Here is a 19213-nt window from a genome sequence, read left to right as displayed (position 1 = left end):
TCATTAATGACAGCCATTTCATAATTCCACTCCCAAACTCATCTGACTTTCCTTTAGTTGTCTTCTGTTGGATTCTGAAAGCTTCCTAATGGTCCTTTGCTCTTTTGTTTGCCCTCTCCTCTGCTTTTATGTTGGTTTTGGATTCTCATTTAACCCACGGTTGTGCCCTGCTGCCTTTCCAATGCTTCCACGTCTTTGGGATGTATCGATTACTCAGCTCTCGAATTGCTCCCAGAAACTCCAGCCATTGTTGCTCTGTTGTCACTCCTACCTTTTCCCTTCCAAACAAGTTTGGCCAGCTTCTCTGTCGCAGAAACATGGAGAAGTTCAGTGGAGAAACAGGCTATTTGGCCCATCTAGTCAATGCCAAAAACATTTAATCTCTCTAATGCAACTACCTGCACCGGGATCATCACGCTCCGTACCCTTACCATCCAGGTACCTGTCAAACTTCTCTTAATGGTGAAATCGAGCTCAGATTCTCCACTCGTGCTGACATCTCATTCCACACTCTCACGACCATTTCAGCAAAGAGCTTTTCCAAATGTTCCCATTAAATTTTCACTTTCCCCACTTACCCATGACCTCTGGTTGTCGTCCCACCCAACCTCAGTGGAAAAAGCTGCTTGCATTTACCCTATCTATACCCTCATAATTTTGTTTACTTCTAACAAATCCTCAGAGCAATGTATAATTTCCTTGTTTATGTTTAGAGCCTTTTTTGGGTGTATAAGATGATGAGGGGCATTGAGTGTGTGGATAGCCAGAGGATTTTTTCCCAGTGTTAACATGGCTAACAGGAGGGGGCATAGTTTGAAGGTGCTTGGAAATATATGCGGAGGGGATGTCAGGGGTAGTTTTTTTACACAGAGAGTGTTGGATGTGTCGAATGCACTGCCAGCAGCGGTTGTCGAGGCGGATACAACAGGGACTTTTAACACTCTCTTAGATAGTTACATGGAGCTCAGAAAAATAGAGGACTATGCGCTAGGGAAACTCCAGGCAGCTTCTAGAGTAAGTTACATAGTCGGCACAGCACTGTGGGCCAAAGGGTCTGTAATGTGCTATAGATTTCTATGATTCTATGAAATTCAAGGGAAATCTCCAAACCCACGGAGTGGTGACTAGTAGTGAATAGTGGGAAAGTTACTGGAACGTATGTGCAAGAACCGGAAATATAAGTATTTGGATAGATGTGGACTGATTAAGGATAGACAGCATGGCTTTGTGCATGGTAGGTCATGTCTAACCAGTCTTACAGAGTCTCTTGAGGAAGTTATCAGGAAAGTGGTTGAAGACAAGGCAGTGGATGTTGTCTACATGGACGTTAGCAAGGCACTTGACAAAGTCTCATATGGGAGGTTGGTCAAGAAGGTTCAGTCACTCAGCATTCTAGATGAGATAGTAAATTGGATGAGACACTGTCTTTGGCAGAAGCCAGAGTGTGGTAGCAGATGGTTGCCTCTCTGACTGGAGGCCTGTGACTAGTGGTTGCCACAGGGATCAGTGCTAGATCTGTTGTGGTTTGTCATCTATATCAGTAATCTGGATGATAGTGTGGTTAACTGGATTAGCAGATTTATGACCACCAAGACGGGTGGTGTAGTGGACAGCGAGGAAGACTATCATGGCTTGCAGTGCAATCTGGACCCCCTGGGAAAATGGTTTGAGAAATGGAAAATGGAATTTAATTCAGACCAGTGTGAGCTGTTGCACTTTGGTTTGACCTACCAAGGGAGGTCTTTCACAGTGACTGGTCGGGCACGGAGGAGTGTTGTAGAAGAAAGGGACCTGGGAATACAAGTCCTTAATTCACTGAAAGTGGTATCACAGTTAGATAGTGACGGAAAGAAAGATTTTAGCCCATTGGCTTTCGTGAACCAAATCCTGACAATAGATGGATATTATGTTGACTTGTAAAAGAGGCCTAATTTGGAGTATTGTGTGATGTTTTGGTCACCTACTGACAGGAAAGATTTAAAAGAGATTCAAAGATTTCAGAGAAAATTCACAAGGCTGTTGTCAAGTTTGGAGGACTTGGGTTATAAGGAAAGATTGAACAGGTCAGGACTTTATTCTTTGGAATGTAGAAGATTGAGGTGAGATTTGATTGTGGTAGAGGGGCATAGATAGTGTAAATGCAAGCTGGCTTTCTCCACTGAGATTGGGTAGGACTTCAACCAGTGGCCAGGGGTTAAGGGTGAAAGGTGAAATGTTAAGGGGAACATGAGGGGAAACTTCTGCACACAGATGGTCATCTAGGTTTGGAATGAGCAGCCAGCACAAGTGGTGCACGCGAGCTCGATTTCAACATTTAGGAAGTTTGTGTAGGTACCTGGATTGTAGGAGTGTGGGAGGGGCAATTTAAATAGTTCAGCACAAGACCAGATGGCCCAAAGGACCTGTTTCTGTGTTGTACTTTTCTACAAGAACTTGAAATATTACAAAAATTCACTCTAACCCCTTTTACCAGCTGTGCGGACCAACCAGTCATCTCAGCAGGAATTTTTTTATATGGTGTTAAAGCTGTAGCACTTTAAGTTAATAATACATAAAAGAATTCCCAGATGCACATCCACAAAGATAATTTGCGTGAGACTGTTTCAGTTACTGTGGGGCCAGGCACCCATGCAGCTCAGCAGGAACAGGGAATAATACCAATGGAGAGAGTCAAACTGAGCCAGGTCACAGATTGGAGATGGTAGAAATGCCCCATTCTTATAGAGACAGGAAGAGCATCGGAGAGTTTGATGGTCATTCCAGATACCAGCACTCTGCCCAGTCAGGAGGTGATTTCTCTCTCCAACTTGGGTAGAACCTCACTGTAACAGTGTGATACCAGATCAAACCTTGGCAACTCAAGTAATCTCATCGGAAATGTTGTCCTAAACCCAATGATGGATTTTGTAAATCTTTTCACAGGTTAAAAACGAGAAGGAATTTGTCGCCGGGGATCTCAAACAGAAAACGCCAGTTTTGCTGTCTCTGTCTGGATATTTAAGAAGTGGAGCGAGGGATTCAATCGACTATCCTTCCTGCTCAGACTGTGGAGAGGGATTCAATTGATCATTTGACCAAATAGCAAGCCAGTCATCTTACACAGGAGAAAGGCTGTTCACCTTCTCAGACAGTGGGAATAGATTCACTCAATTATCACAATTGAAGGTACATCAGCAAGTTCACACTGGGCAAGGCCATTCATCTGTTCTGTGTGTGAGAAAGGATTCAGTTGGACCTGTGGACACACCAGTCAGTTCACACCACACCTGGTAGAGGCTGGTGATCTGCTGAATTTCTGGGAAAAGATTCACTCAGTCATTTGACCTTATGGCTCACCAGCGAGTTCACACTGGGGAGAAGCCATTCACCTGTTCAGTCTGTGGAAAGGGATTCACTCAGTCATCCAACCTACGGAGTCCCCAGCGAGTTCACACTGGGAAGAGGCCGTTCACCTGTTCAGAATGTGAGAAGAGATTCACTCAGTCATCCAACCTACGGAGTCCCCAGCGAGTTCACACTGGAGAGAGGCGCTTCACCTGCTCAGTCTGTGGGAAGAGATTCACTCAGGCATCCAACCTACGGAGACATCAGCGAGTTCACACTGGGGAGAGGCCGTTCACCTGTTCAGTCTGTGGGAAGAGATTCACTCGGTCATCCAACCTACTGTTACATCAGCGAGTTCACACTGGGGAGAAGCCATTCACCTGCTCAGAATGTGGGAAAGGATTCAGTGAGTTATCCAACCTACTGGTACATCAGCGAGTTCACTCTGGGGAGAAGCCATTCACCTGCTCAGTCTGTGCGAAGGGATTCACTCGGTCATCCCAACTACAGAATCATCAGCGAGTTCACACTGGGGAGAAGCCATTCACATGCTCAGAATGTGGTAAAGGATTCAGTGAGTTATCCAACCTACTGGTACATCAGCGAGTTCACACTGGGGAGAAGCCATTCACCTGCTCAGAATGTGGGAAAGGATTCAGTGCTTTATCCAGCCAACTGAGACATCAGCGAGTTCACACTGGGCAGAAACCGTTCACCTGTTCAGAATGCGGGAAGAGATTCACTCAGTCATCCCACCTGCAGAGTCATCTGCCAGTTCACACTGGAGAGAAGCCATTCCCCTGCTCAGAATGTGGGAAGAGGTTCAGTCACTCACGCTCCCTGCAGAGACACCAGTCAGTTCACACTGGGGAGAAGCCGTTCATCTGCTTAGTCTGTGGGAAGAGATTCACTGAGTCATCCAGATTACTGGTACATCAGCGAGTTCACACTGGGGAGAAGCCGTTCATCTGCTTAGTCTGTGGGAAGAGATTCAATAACTCATCCAGATTGCTGGAACATCAGCGAGTTCACACTGGAGAGAGGCCATTCACCTGCTCAGAATGTGGGAAGAGATTCACTCACTCTTCCACACTACAGAGACATCAGCGGGTTCACACTGGAGAGGAGCCATTTACCTGCTGAGAATGTGGGATAGGATTCACTCAGTCATTCCAACTACTGGCACACCAGTCAGTTGTTATGAATCCCTAGGTTTTGTTTGCTGTGGACTGTCATTTTAAGAGAGAGAGATTAGGAAGTTTAATCAGTCTGACTTGCAGCTTGTTTACATCACTCACAGCTTGTTTAGTTTTAACTGAGGACACAGACACTCAGAGTCAGACGGAGATGAAGGAGGAAAAATGGAAAGATCGATACAAGGGAAGTAGGTGCCAAGGGTCACTGTTTGGAATTTTCCTATGCCCGCAAGTATGGGTTAATTATCGATTCATCATACATCGTCTGTGTGGTTGTCACCTCGTTTGATCCATAGGAGTGGATCTGATTTGGGGTATCATGTGAAGACCACCGATGTGTTAACCCTTGCCTGGGTGTGGTGTGGTAATTCACTTGAAGATGATACGCCTTGTGACAAGTCACTTTGGGTGATAATTATTATGTGGATTTGGAAGGATGACAGATAATATCTACAGTGACTGTTCTCTTGTTTTACCACCATGGAACCTGTGGAATTCGACATAATTGCCTTCTCTCGACATTTACCCTGGATTACATATATCTCTCTCATCACCTATTCTGTGGTTGAACTGAACTTTCATACTTTACCATCTCAAGACTCCAAGCCTTGTTCCCCCCAAGCTCAATAGTTTTGGATTTATATTTACACACATATATACACATAACACTGTTAACTTTTGTTTATCTTGCTTAAGTTACTATATTATAAGTCGATTCTAATAAAGATAGTTTTAAGATCAAAAACAGACTCCTGGTGTAGTCTCCACGAGGAAATCTGCAGATGCTTGGAAGTCAAACACACACAAAATGCTGGTGGAGCACAGCAGGCCAGGCAGCATCTATAAGGAGAAGCACTGTCAACGTTTCAGGCCGCGACCCTTTGTCAGGCAGTCTCAGGCAGTCCTGACGAAGGGTCTCGGCCTGAAACGTCGACTATGCTTCTCCTTATAGATGCTGCCTGGCCTGCTGTGTTCCACCAGTATTTTGTGTGTGTTGTTCCAGGTGTAGTCTATTGGTGCTGATTCGTTTCTAAAGCTTTACGATTCATAACAAAATTGGGGACTGCATCTGGGATATGAACAGCTATGGGGGCGTAGTCATTAATTATCGATTTCATTGGGGAAGTCCCTTTTGATATGTTTGTGTGTAGAAAATCAGCAGCGGATGCTGATTATTGTTTGGAAGCGGGAACCTCTGAGGCATTAGAGGATGCCAGACGGATTGAGTTGTTGAGTCTTGCTGGAAGGTTAAAACTTGCTATGTTGAAATTGACAATGAGGAGGGAACAGATGCAGAGGGTAATAGCTGAACATTATGTATCTGAGGGTGTGTTTAAAGTGGAGGAGTTGGACGTGTTTCCTGGAAGTAAACCTAGTGAGCTTGAGCTCCAGGACAAGTTAGAAAAATTAAAGATGGAGGCTCCGGAAAGGCAGAGGCAATTTGAGGCTAGAGAGGCAGAAAATCAGAGAGGAGGCAGAAAAACAGAAGGAGGAAGCAGAAAGACAGAGGCTATTCGAGCTGGAAAAGATACAGTGGTTTCAGCAAAGGGGTCTAGCGTTAGACTCTGGTAATAAGTTTGAGGCTAGTCAGGAAATTAAATTGGTACCTCCATTTGATCAGAAAGAGGTTGATAAATACTTACAGCATTTTGAGAAGGTTGCTTAGAATTTAAAGTGGCCAAAAGAGGGTTGGTTCTCTTACAAAGGGGGAGGCTTAGCAAGCCTATTCTGCTTTGACAGTTGATGAAGCAGCTGATTGTGACATAGTGAAACAGGCTGTGCTCAAAGCTTACGAGTTGGTCCCAGAATCATACAGGCAAAAGTTTTGAAATTTGTGGAAATCTGTGAACCGGACATATGTAATTTGCTTATGAGAAGTCTGTGTGTTTTGATCGCTGGTGCACATATATGATGATGATGATAAGTATATGATGATTTTAATAGCTTGAAAGAGTTAGTTTTAATTGAAGAATTCAAAAGGTGTGCTCCTGACGACATAAAGACATATTTAGATGAAAAGGATACTGCCAATTTGCAGGAGTCTGATAGAATAGCAGATGAGTTTGCTTTTTCTCATAAGGTTAAGATTATCCCAAATAAGAGCTTCCAAAAGAGTGCCAGAGATCACCAGGGTAAACCAAAAATTACAGCTGTGACTAGTGACAAGAGTAAGGATGAAGGGAAGCAGTTGAAAGAGAAATATTCTGGTCTTGCTTGTTACTATTGTAAGAAAGCTGGTCATGCGATGGCTAATTGTTCTATCCTGAATAAGAAAAATGAAAAGAAGCCAGTCCCAAATGCCGGTGTTCAGTTTGTTGACGCACCTATAAACCCACAGGGTTCTGAACATTCTGTTGAGGCTCAGTTATGGACTGAGAACTCTGACTGAATTAAGAAGGCTTTTGATCATTTTATGTCAAATGGGTTTGTATTAGTAAAGGAAGGGTCAACCCAACTACCAAAAATTCTTCGAGTTACTGGGGATTCTCAGTCACTTATATTAGACAGCATTCTAAAGTTTGGTGATGAGACGAACACTGATGAAGTAAATCTTATTAAAGGCTTTGGGGGTAGCATGGTTTCTGTGCCATTGTACAAGGTAAATTTACTGTCAGGGTTGCTTTTGGGACCTGTTAAAATTGGATTATACTCCATTTTACCATTGGAAGATGTTAGTTTGCTGTTAGGGAATGACCTAAAATTGTTCCTGCAGCGCTGTTGACAACTAAGACAACCGCTGACGACCCACAGATGGATTTTAACATTTATCCTTCCTGCGCAGGAACTCAAAGTATGGCTAAAAGTATGCCAACGCAGACGAATCTGTGCAGCATGATTCTGATACCCATGATAGCCAAAATCGGGATTCAGGTTATGATGACTTGTCAGGGAATTTCTGCCTTCATTGTTTCAACAGGATTCAGTCGTAAGTCTGATGAGAAAGATTTATCCCTGTCTAGGAAGGAGTTTATAGCAGAACAGAACCGAGACCCTGAGATTGAAGCTTTAAAAGAAACAGCCCTCTCAGATGATGAGATTAAGAATGTGCCAGTAGGGTATTATCTCATGATGAAGTGTCAATGAGGAAGTGGAGGCCACCTGCTATACCAGCGAGTGAGGAATGGGAAATTGTTCACCAAGTTGTAGTTCCTAAAGTTATATGGCTGAAATTTTAACTTTGGCCCACAGTATGCCATTAGGTCGACATTTTGGAGTGAATAAAACTGTAAACAGTTATGTAATAATTCTACTGGCCTAATTTGAGGAAAGATGTTGTGACCTTTTGCAGAAGCTGTCGCACTTGTCAAGTTGTGGGTAAACCGAATCAGGTCACCCCAGTGGCCCCACTCTGCCCTATAACTGCATTCGGTGAACCCTTTTAAAAATTTATAGTGAGGGGAACTTTGTCCTTGTTAAAGGAACAGTGGATTGATAGGGATGTACATGTTAACTTGTTAGACTCTGTTTAGAAGTTCAAGAATAAACTACACCAAGTCTGTAGTCTAGTGAGACAAAACTTAAAGATCTCTCAAAACAAAATGAAGTGTTGGTTTGATAAGTGGGCTTGAGAAAGAAAATACCAGATGGGAGATAAGGTGCTTGAAATAGTCTCTCAAATTAATGATCTGAATAATGCTATTAAAACACCCGACCAACGTAAACTAACACAGGTGGTACACATAAATATAATAAAGCCATATTTTGACAAGCAGGCACCGTCTGTGAGTGTTGTTGTCAAAACATATTGAGAATGAAACAATCGTCTGAGAATTTTCACAAGCCAAACATGGTCCCAGTTAGGCTAATGAACTCGGTTGTTCCAGAAAACATTGCTAACGAGTTGGCTCATCTGCAGCCAAAGCAACAACAACAGCTGAAAGAAGTAATCCTGATGTTTAAAGATTTATTTCACGATGCTCCCAAGCAAACCACAGTCGCAGTACATGATGTAGATATTGGTCAAGCCAAACCGATTAAACAACACCCATATTGCATGAACGTCGAAAAGTGTAAATTGGCTGAGCAAGGAATTGAATATATGATGAAAATGGTATTATTAGTCCTTTGGCATCAGATTGGAGCTCACCCTGCGTTATTGTGCCTTAACCTGATGGTGGTGTTAGATTTTGCACTGATTATGGGAAGGTAAATGCAGTAACAAAAACAGAATCCTCTCCTATCCCTAGGGAGGATGATTGCATCAATAAGTCTGGAAAAGCTAAATTTCTTACAAAGATTGATCTGTTGAAAGAGTATTGGTGTGATCCATTGACGGACAGAGGTAGAGAAATTTCTGCATTTGTGGCACCTTCTGGGTTGTATGAACACAATGTTTTCTCTTTTGGAAGGAAAAATGGTCCAGGATCATTCCAGAGAATGATTGATTCTGTAATTCGAGGGTTAGAACACACAGATGCCTATATTGATGACTTAGCCACAGGGAGTGACACTTGGGAAAAGCATATCTCTGCAGTAGAGAAGCCGTTTGACAGGCTTTCTCAGGTCGACCTTACAGTTAGCTAAGAGTGAATTTGGCCATGCCACTGTGACCTGTCTTGGCTATGTTGTTGGTCAAAGCAAGTTGGCTCCTGTTCGGGCAAAAGTCCAGGCAATTTCTCAAGTTCCTATTCTGACTGATAAGAAGGCTCTTGGAAGGTTTCTGGGAATGGATGGATATTTTCGTAAGAACTTTGCTGCTATCGCTCTTTCTCTGACCAATCTCCTGAAGAAGTGTGAAAAGTATGTTTGGACTGAACCTTGTCGGGAGCCATTTGATCGATTGAAAGTTATTATTTGAGGTTAGGCCAATCAATGTAGTGCTGTCAGCCAATTTCATTAGCAGGTTGAAGGTGTGGGTGGCAACACAAGTCATGGGTGCACAGAGAGTAAAGGAGAGGGCCAAAGAGAAAACACTGTGGGGTTTGTGTGCTGAGGGTCAGAGAGACAGAGGAGATGGAGCCCACTCTTACTACCTGCTGGCGATCTGACAGGAAGTCCAGGATCCAGCTACACAAGGCAGGGTGAAGGCCGAGGTCTCTGAGCTTCTCGTCGATACTTCACGCCTTTGTATGGCTGCTGCTCTGCCCATGACTGTAAGGAACTGCAGAGAACTTTGGAGAGCAGAGAACATCAGAGAAACAAGCCTCCATCCATGGACTCTCCCTACACTTCCTCTCCCTCAGAAAAGCAGGGCATGTGCACAAAGAACCTCATAACCTGGACATTCTTCCTGCAAACCCGCTCCCCCATCGGGGAAGAGATACAAAAGCCTTAAAGCGAACCACCCGGCTCAAGGACGGCTTCCTGTCTGCAGTTATAAGCCAAATGAATGATAAAATGGACTCGACCTCACAATGTAACTCGACGTGACCCTGCACCATATGTCTATCTGCACTGCACTTTCTCTGCAGCCATAATGTTTGTTACAGTTATTGTTTTATCGTATATCAGCTCGATGTACCGTTGTAATGTATCGATCTGTGTGGATGGTACATCAGGGAAGATTTTCACTGTCGTTCAGTACATGATGATAATAAACAAATTCCCCATTTTAATTGTGTGCAAATATTAGACAGATTGAGCTTTTGCTCTGGAACCACAGAAGGAAACTGAACTGTTGTCTTTCTGAGGAACGCAAATAAATAGAAAAGGCTTTAATCTCTCATTACGATCTGCGGTAACTGGAATCAGGTGACTGGTGGTGGGTCTCCCATATCAATATCAGAATCAAGTTTAATAGCACCGGCATATGCCATGAAATTCGTTCAGAAGTAGAACCTAATTTTTGACCATAGATTTTAACAATTGTGATTTAATATAAGAATATAACTATCACATTGTTAAATTATATAAATAGTACAAAATGAAAAAAAGATGTAATAAACTATTTTAATTGTGTGGAACTATTTGACTGACTGGGTTGTTGCTTTGGAAGTAGTGGAGTGAAGCTTAACTGAACTGCACACATTTATGAGAAGCTCAGATAATTATAAAAAGCTAAATTCTCACATAAGTGGGTCAGACACCCAGAAACATCGGCAGCACTTCAGCAGGTAAAGACAGTGGAATGAAACATGCTGAAAATATTGCCGGAAAAAAACATATTGTCCACCACAACGAGAGGACGTGACAGATCCGGATCTCACTGCCTTGTCTGAACGGGTGAAAGATGAAGCTACACGTATAGGTAGAGCAGTGACCCGCAGATGCTGCAGATCTGCAGAGAAACGTGAACAGGAACCGGGATCACATGGCCGCTTTGGTCTCTCACCCCCAGACAGATGTCCGTTTACCCACTACTCTGTGGAAAGACGCAAACGCCGCTCACATCTCCACTCACCTTAACTGGATTAGACATTTCAACCCCCAGGAAAAATATATCGTCTATCCACTCTATCTATTCCTCTCGTAATCCTATAAACGTCCATCCAGTCTCACCCCAGCCTGCGCCGCTCTGGAGAAAACAACACAAGTTTGTCCAGCCTCTCGTTACAGCTCATGTCCTCTAATCCAGGCAGTGTCCTGGTAAACCTCTTCTATGCCCTCTCCAAAGCCCCGACATCCTTCCGAGAATCGGGGCGACCAGAACTGTATGAAACACTCCAGATGTGGTCTAACTAGTTCTATAAAACTGTGTTCCAAACTGTGGCGTTTTAGAAACGAACCAGCAGCAATAGAGTTCACACTGGAGTCTGGTTTTGATGTTAAAACCATTATCTTTAGTAGTATCGACTTATAATATAGTAACTTAACGAAATGAAGGGAAGTTAACAGTGTTATGTGTATATGTGTGTAAATATAACTCCCAGACTATCGAGCCTGAGGGAACAAAGCTTAGAGTCCTGAGATGGTAAAGTAGGAAAGTTCAGTAATCCACGGAATAAATGATGGGACAGAGATATTTGTAATCCAGGGTGAAACGTAGAGAAACGGCCGTTACTTCAACCAAGTTCTTATCCGCTGAATCCGTCCACAGACGAGTTACCGTCTTCCAGGGGTTACCACACAACATACCCAGGCAAGGGTTAACACAAGATATTCCAAAACCCACTCCTATGGATTACACGAAGTGACAGCCTCACACATTCGTTGTGTTTCCGTGTACCGATGATCAACCCACTCTTGTGGGCACAGGAGAGTTCCAAGCCTCAGCTGCGACTAACTGAAGCGATCAGCTTTTCCAGTCTCTCTCTCTCTTTAGACTGGCCGACTGCCTGTCTGCAGATCGCTCTCTCTCTCTGATGGTTCAGTCCACAGTCAGCGCTGTCAGCCTGTGACTGACGTCATAGTCCCGCCTCCTCACGCCGGCGCTCTTAAAGAAACAGTCACAGTACGACCGCAGGCTCGTAACAGCCGCAACACAACTTCCCGACTTTTGAACTCAGTGCTTCAACTAATAAGGACAACCATGTCATTTGCCTTCTTAACCACCGGATCAATCTGTGCAGTCTCTTTCAGGGAGCGATGAACTTGGAGTCTAAGATCCCTCTGATCATCGACACTGTTCAGGGTTTTGCATTCAACAGTGTACTGTCTCATACATTCGACCTACCGAGCTGCCAAGATGATCATCACTAATCAAATCTCACTGAGATTTCTCAGGTCCTGTTGAATTTATTGCCAAGTGCTCAAGTACGAGAAGGTACAGGAACAGAGAAACACTGACTTGTTGCAGCATCACAGGCAAGTACATTCAGATAACACACGGAACACAAATTATACGATTCTCTGTCAGTAACAATCTGTAAATATGTTTTATGTCATTAACGATATTTAAAATACATTGTGTCATGATCAATACTAAAATGTGCATTTGTGTCAATAACAGACTTGGAAATGTTGAATTTGATCCCTGTCTCCATTCCTCCTGTAATCCACAACCAGCTCCTTTGTTTTCGTTACAATGAGGGAGAGGTTGTTTTCTTGACATGACTATGTCGGGGTGATGACTTCTTCTCTGTCGGCTGCCTCGTTATTATTTGGGATCCGGCGGATCAATGTACTGTGGTCAGCAAATCTAATTAGCAGATTGGAACCCGCCACTGCAGCCCCACAGTGCACTATGTACTGATTGCAAACTACGAAATTGCATGTGAATAGCCTCCCCTCCCCCAACTCCACTCTTTCTGCCTCACCAGCAGACTGGGACATCTCTCATCTCGCTGCCTCTGCCAGGACATTAAACTGTGAACAACTGTGGTCAGGGACTGATCTCTGGGGAACTCCAAACGCTACCTCCTTCCAGTCTGAAAATGACCCACTCATCCAGCCACACACTACCGGCAGTTTATCGATCTCCAACGAAAAAGCCTAATCACCTACCCCCGATGTTCAATACCATTGCTGACTCTGAGTTTGCCACCGTCAAATGCCGGGAGGGACATAATAATCAGAAAGTCTCCAGTCGCAGCCGTGTAAATAAAATGTGATCTCAGTGGGTGTGTGGCGCATGCTCAGAATGCGAAGGAGACAGACAGACTGAGCCAAGTCACAGACTGATGAAGGGGAGGAATGATCCATTTTGATACAGAGAGGGAAGCGGAGAATTTGATATTGTGCCTGATGCCGGAACTGTAGCCTGTTAGAAGATGAAGTCTTGTTCCTCCAACTTGTTCTGAGTTGTGACAGTTTTTTTCAGAAGCCACCATGGAGAGTAAAATTAACTGAGTTGAAGTGTTGTCCTTCACCCTCCAACGTGCTTTGTAAGCTTTTAACAGTGTAGAAAAGGCAAAGGATTTGTCTATGGGAATCACAAACACAACAACACGTTAGTTCCGCTGTATCTGTCAGTTCACCAGCGCTTGAATGCCGCCGATCCTTGAATGTGGAGGCGGAGATGCTGGAGAAGACAGCGCCTCACTCGCGACAAGGAGAGCCCGATCACGTGTCCATGTCCGTGAACTGATTGGATACATCGCCATGACGTTATAGCACTGTGACCTCATTCACTGGCTTTCATTTTGGAAGGGATTCAGTCGGCCATCGCAGATACACTAACAGCTTCGCACTGGGAAGCGGCCGTTCACCTGCTCCGTGTGTGCGAAGAGACTCATTCAGTTAATCCACCTTGTGATGCTCCGGTGAGTTCGCAATAAATAGAGGCCACATTTCTGTCCGGAGTGAGCAAAGAGTTTTACTCAATCATCCCAGCTGCTGCAACACCAGCAACTTCACATCAGGGAGGAAGTTCAAATCAGCTCCGTGTTAAATGTTTAATCATCACGGTGACTGAAGGCAGCTGCAGGTTCATGAGGGACTGTTACTGTCAGATTCTGCAGTTCTTGCGGCTGCTCATCGCACCGAGGACTGAACCCTGGTCACTGAGCATTGGAGGAGTCCGTTCTGCTGATGTTAGCCTTAAACTAGACTGGTGTTTAATATTGTGGATCTGTGAAAGATAAATCAGTTTGTATCAAATCCCGTGTCTCACTGGAGAGGCCACTCGGCCCATCTTGTCCCTGCCCATGTTTCTGTTCCATATCGGTATATGAAAATATATCCCTGCCGTTCCCCTCTTGCTCTCCCTGACATGACAGGTTGCAACTGGTCACCACTCTATGAGATAGGAGATTTGTTACGTACCCCGTAACTGGGTATTTAAACAGCAGAGAAAGAAGAATCTGTTGGAGTCTGGTGGTACCAAACTAAAGGTGTTTATTAATAAAAATAAGCAAAACCATATCAATAATGCGAATATACATATAAAACAAGTTAGCAGTAATAAACCTAAAAGTGTAGGAATAATAACAAGCAATAATAAAGAAGCTCTATCGATGTCTAGGGGTAAATGAATTGTCATAGAAAAGTATATAGTTCAGTTCTGTTCATGAGTGCTGATGTAGTTATGGTTGTTGTATTGTAATCATTGGAGAGAGAGAGAGAGAGAGAGAGAGAGAGAGAGAGAGAGAGAGAGAGAGAGAGAGAGAGAGAGAGAGAGAGAGAGAGAGAGAGAGAGAGAGAGAGAGAGAGAGAGAGAGAGAGAGAGAGAGAGAGAGAGAGAGAGAGAGAGAGAGAGAGAGAGAGAGAGAGAGAGAGAGAGAGAGAGAGAGAGAAGAGAGAGAGAGAGAGAGAGAAGAGAGGAGAGAGAGAGAGAGAGAGAGAGAGAGAGAGAGAGAGAGAGAGAGAATGAATTATGGTTTATCTGCAAGCTTTTTTACACTTTTTACAAGGACACTGTCAGCTTCTGTGTTCTTCCAGAGAGAGAAGGAGGAACTGTTTGATGGACAGCTGGGGCTCAGCACGGTGAGATAAGTAGGAGGTCCGCTGACAGACCTCCAGACACATGGTTTTGGACACTGAATGAGCTTTGTTGTGTCCACAGAAAAAGGTGGGTTTTTGGAGGATCGATCAGGAGCATCGATCAGTGGCTCTCGCAGTGTGAAAAGGCTGTGACCAGTGGGGAGTTATTCGTGTGTCCATCCCTCGCCTGGGTTAATAACTCCACCACTGAAGAACGGTCCCGTTTGTAGTGTCACAGTCGGTGACATCCAAAGGATTTCGGAGGACGACGGGACTATCGACGGCGTCAGCTTACCTGAAGACACAAACCTCTCCTTCTCTCTCTCTCCATCACTACCCGACTCAATCCCACGAACTGAACCGAACTTCACTCATCACCGTCAGACGGTCTCCATTCACCCCGAGGCGTGAAGAAGCTTGGCTTTCCTATTTCCACACACACACACACACACACACACACACACACACACACACACACACACACACACACACACACACACACACACACTCACACACACACACACACACACTCACACACACTCTCTCTCACACACACACACATATAATCATTGCTAACCTGGTTGATATATCTGCATTTATATTGCTGTATCGCGTAGTTACTAATAAACAGCATTAGTTTACAGCAATACCAGACTCCACGGTGTTTTCTATTTCTGCTGGTTCTTTGACCCGTCACGGGGTACCTAACAGTATCTACTCCAAATATGAAAGATTAAAGGAAATAAACAGAAGTTAACAGTGTAATGCGGATATATAGCTCCCAAACTATCAAGCTTGAGAAACAATGCTTAAAGTCTTCAGATGGTAAAGTTGAAAAGTTCAGTAATCCACGGAATAAGCGAGTGAGAGGAGAGATTTGTAAATCCACACGAACATGTAGAGAGAAGGCCATTACGAAGAATTCCACACACATTCCACGCTGGGTAAACGAAATCACAGTCGCCGAAGATTAGAAATATCACCAGGTGACAGTCACAGGAATATCGTCTTCAAGTGGTTACCACAGAACACCCCGATTCCAGGTAAGGGACAACTAAAATGATACCACAGGATACTCCAGCAAATCCACACATATTGATGATACGAAGTGACAGTCACACATCCATTGTGCACTGCGTGCCGATGATCAGATCAACCGTACCTTTTGGGCATGGAAGAGTTGCAGCCTATAGCAGTCACACGCTGAAGTTCCAACAGCTTGTCTCCCTCTCCCGCTCCCGCAGCTTGTGTCTGACGTCACAGCCCTCCTCACTCTGGCACTTAAAGTGACACTCACAGTAAACGGTCTCGTAACACAATGCACCTCTGAAGTTTGACAGCAGACTAGCGAGTGAATCTTCGATGGTGCAGAGTCAGAAACAAAAGAGTTGCCAGCTTGATTCAGGGGCTCCAGAGAGAAATGGGGTCCAGAGGAGGAGGACGAATAAGACCAGCAGGATGTGGTTAAAAGTGAAAGATTAGAAGTATTTGGAAACTGGTTGGTCGAAAAAAAAAGGTGGTTAATTTCTGCAAAACACAGGTGGAAATCAACAGATCAGGCAGAAATTTTGGAGAGGAATAAATAGAAAACTTTTAGGCAGAGCCCCTTCCGCATCCCTGGCCTGTGTACTCCGCTGCTTAGTTGCTCTCTGAATTGTTTTGTGTGTGTGCGTCTCTGTATTTCCAGCAACTGCAGAATCTCCTGTGTTTTATATCTGCATTTTACTTTGGCATTAGATATACGTTGATATTGAGTATATTGCTTATGGGAGCCGCTTTCTGCGTTAAAACAGCTGCAGATTTTTTCTATACCCATAAAAAAAAATGAGATATGGACATTGAACCGGTGCTTGCAGAAATGTTTAATGGCACCGTGATTACCCATAGGGCCATGCGTTAAGAATTTCGGCGGCGCTGAAGCGCCGATGAACTGCGCAGGCGTCAGGCTGAGGCCGTCCCTGAGTTTCACGCATGCGCGCAGTACACCGAAGCCTTTGAAAATGTCGGTTCCAGGTAAGAGTGATTCTCCGTGTTTTTATCTTAAACACCGATTTCGGGATAATTCCTCTGAATTTCGGACACCGTGACCAGCAATCCCGGGACAGTCCTGCTCTCTTCCCTCTCTCTCAGCCCCACGATCCGTACACGGGCCCCGGGGAGCTCCCGGCTGATGAGGGAATGGGAACCGATGGATCTCTCAGACAGAGCTGAGCTCCAGCTATCTAAACGCAAGGATTAGGAACTCGGAGAAAGGGAACAAAATCTTTTACGTCACCAGTTGAGAAAATCGGCATTAGGACACTTTTCCGCAGATGCTACTTGACCTGCTGAACTCCTCCAGTATTTTGTATGTGTTGCTTCCTCTACCTCCTCTTGCTCTGGACTATTCTACCGGTGAGAACATGTTTTGTCCCATTCTCTCTGGGTACGTAATGATATCAAGCACCTTTGCCCTGGGCAACAAGTAGCTTTCACATCACAAATGTAACAGACTCCAATGAGGCAGACTACTGTCCTTCCCTTCATATTCATTGGGATTTCATTCACTGAGTTCACCACCGTCAGTCATTGGGGGAGGGTTCAGGGGGAATATTTATGTCGAATACAGAAACTAGTAATGCCTGTTTGCATTTTGGTGATTGAAAAGTTACTGGAGTATTTGCAAATGGGAAGAAGTGGAGTGATATTTGGAAATCTGACTTTTTAAAGCGTAATTTAGCAAGGAAATCGCATATGGACAATGTGCAAAAGCTTTGGTGAGAAAATCCTCCATTTCCTGTTACAGGCCTGCTATATCGGTTGTGTGAGAGTGCAGATGATCTCAATCAAACCCAGAGGAGATCAAAGTTCCTATTGACAGTGATTTGCCAGCTGTGAACATGAATACCTCTCTATATAAAATTCACTGTGCACATCTTGTCACTGGGTAAAAAATGCACAGTGCAAGATATATCTGCATACTGGTTATTACAAATTAGAGGGGAGATTATTACAAATTAGAGGGGTAGTGGAGGGAAGGAGGGGAGACCTCCAGTGTCCCTGATGCCCTCACCTACAAGATGTGCAGCTTGTAACCCAGCACTTCAATGAGCTGCAACTTGAAATGGGTGAATTCCAGGTCATCCAGCAGTTGGAGGAGGTGATAGATATGACACGAAGAGAGGTGAGTTATACCCAAGGTGCAGGACACAGGAAACTCGGTGAGAGTCAGGAAGGGGAATGAGGTTAAATAGCCATCGCAGAGTACTGCAGTAGCCATCCCCCACAACAACAGGTGGACCACTTTAGAAGCTGTGGGGGGAATTACCTGGCAGAGGAAAGTCAAAAGGCTGATAGGGGATTCGTTAGTTATAGGAACAGAACAAGAGGGGACGAATATCCTAGTGGTAAGGCTTGCTAGTGGTAGTGAGCAGGGGAGGGGGTGATGTGGTTAAAATAAGTTGTAGGGGGAATGGGAGCCAGAATGACAGAACAGATAGTGGAGAGGGTGAATTGAATTGACTTTATTAGATACATACCTCATAAACATGAGGAGTAGAAATATTTACCTTATATCTCCATCTAAATGTGCAATGTGTAATTTATAGTAATTTATAATAGCTAGATTGTGCATTGGACAGTCAATATAACATTAAAATGCAAATGTATCAGTGTGAATTAATCAGTCTGATGGCCTGGTGGAAGATGATGTCCCGGGGACTGTTGCTCCTTTGGCTGTGGTACCGTTTCTTGGATGGTAGCAGCAGGAGCAGTTTGTGGTTGGGGTGAATTGGGCCTGTTGCTCCCTGATATTCGTTGGGCCCTTTTTACACACCTGGCCATGTAAATGTACTGAATCGTGGAAAGTAGATTGTGCAATGTATAATTTCCTTGTTTATATTTAGAGACATTTTTTGGTGTATAAAATGATGAGGGGTATTGAGCGTGTGAGTGGCCAGAGGAGTGTTTTTTCCCCCAGGGTTGAAATGGTTAATGCCACTTTTCCACACTCCCATAGACCCTTTGTCCATCTCCTGAGTAAATTGAGTTTGAAAAATATTTAAGATCTCCCCCATCTGCTTTGTTTCCACACGTGGATTGCCATTCCGGTCTTCCAGAGGACCAACTTTGTGCCTTGCAATCCTTTTGCTCTTAATCTATCTCTAGAATCCCTGAGGATTATCCTTCACCTTTTCTGTGACGGCAACCTCATGCCATCTTTTAGCCATCCTGATTGATTTCTTATGTGTTCTCTTGCATTTCTTATACTCCATAAGAAACTGACTGCCTATCCCTGTTATGCAATTCCATTTTGCGCTTTACCAGGGTCTGAATATCTCTTGCAATCCGAGTTTCCCTACAGTTTCAATCTTTACCTTTTATTCTGACATACCCGCTTTGTACTTTCAAATTTTCGCTCTGAAGGCCTCCCATTTAGCAAGCACACCTTTGCCATAAAGCAGCCTGTCCCAGTC

General features: G+C 44.2%; 1 pseudogene; it reads left to right on the top strand.

The window, feature by feature from the left end:
* LOC132386603 (zinc finger protein 91-like) overlaps positions 1–19213 on the top strand; it is a 29029-nt pseudogene that overhangs the window by 5532 nt on the left and 4284 nt on the right.

This window comes from Hypanus sabinus, unplaced genomic scaffold, assembly GCF_030144855.1.
Source record: "Hypanus sabinus isolate sHypSab1 unplaced genomic scaffold, sHypSab1.hap1 scaffold_122, whole genome shotgun sequence".
Classification (NCBI taxonomy): Eukaryota; Metazoa; Chordata; class Chondrichthyes; order Myliobatiformes; family Dasyatidae; genus Hypanus; species Hypanus sabinus.
This window is presented reverse-complemented; position numbering and strand designations above follow the sequence as displayed.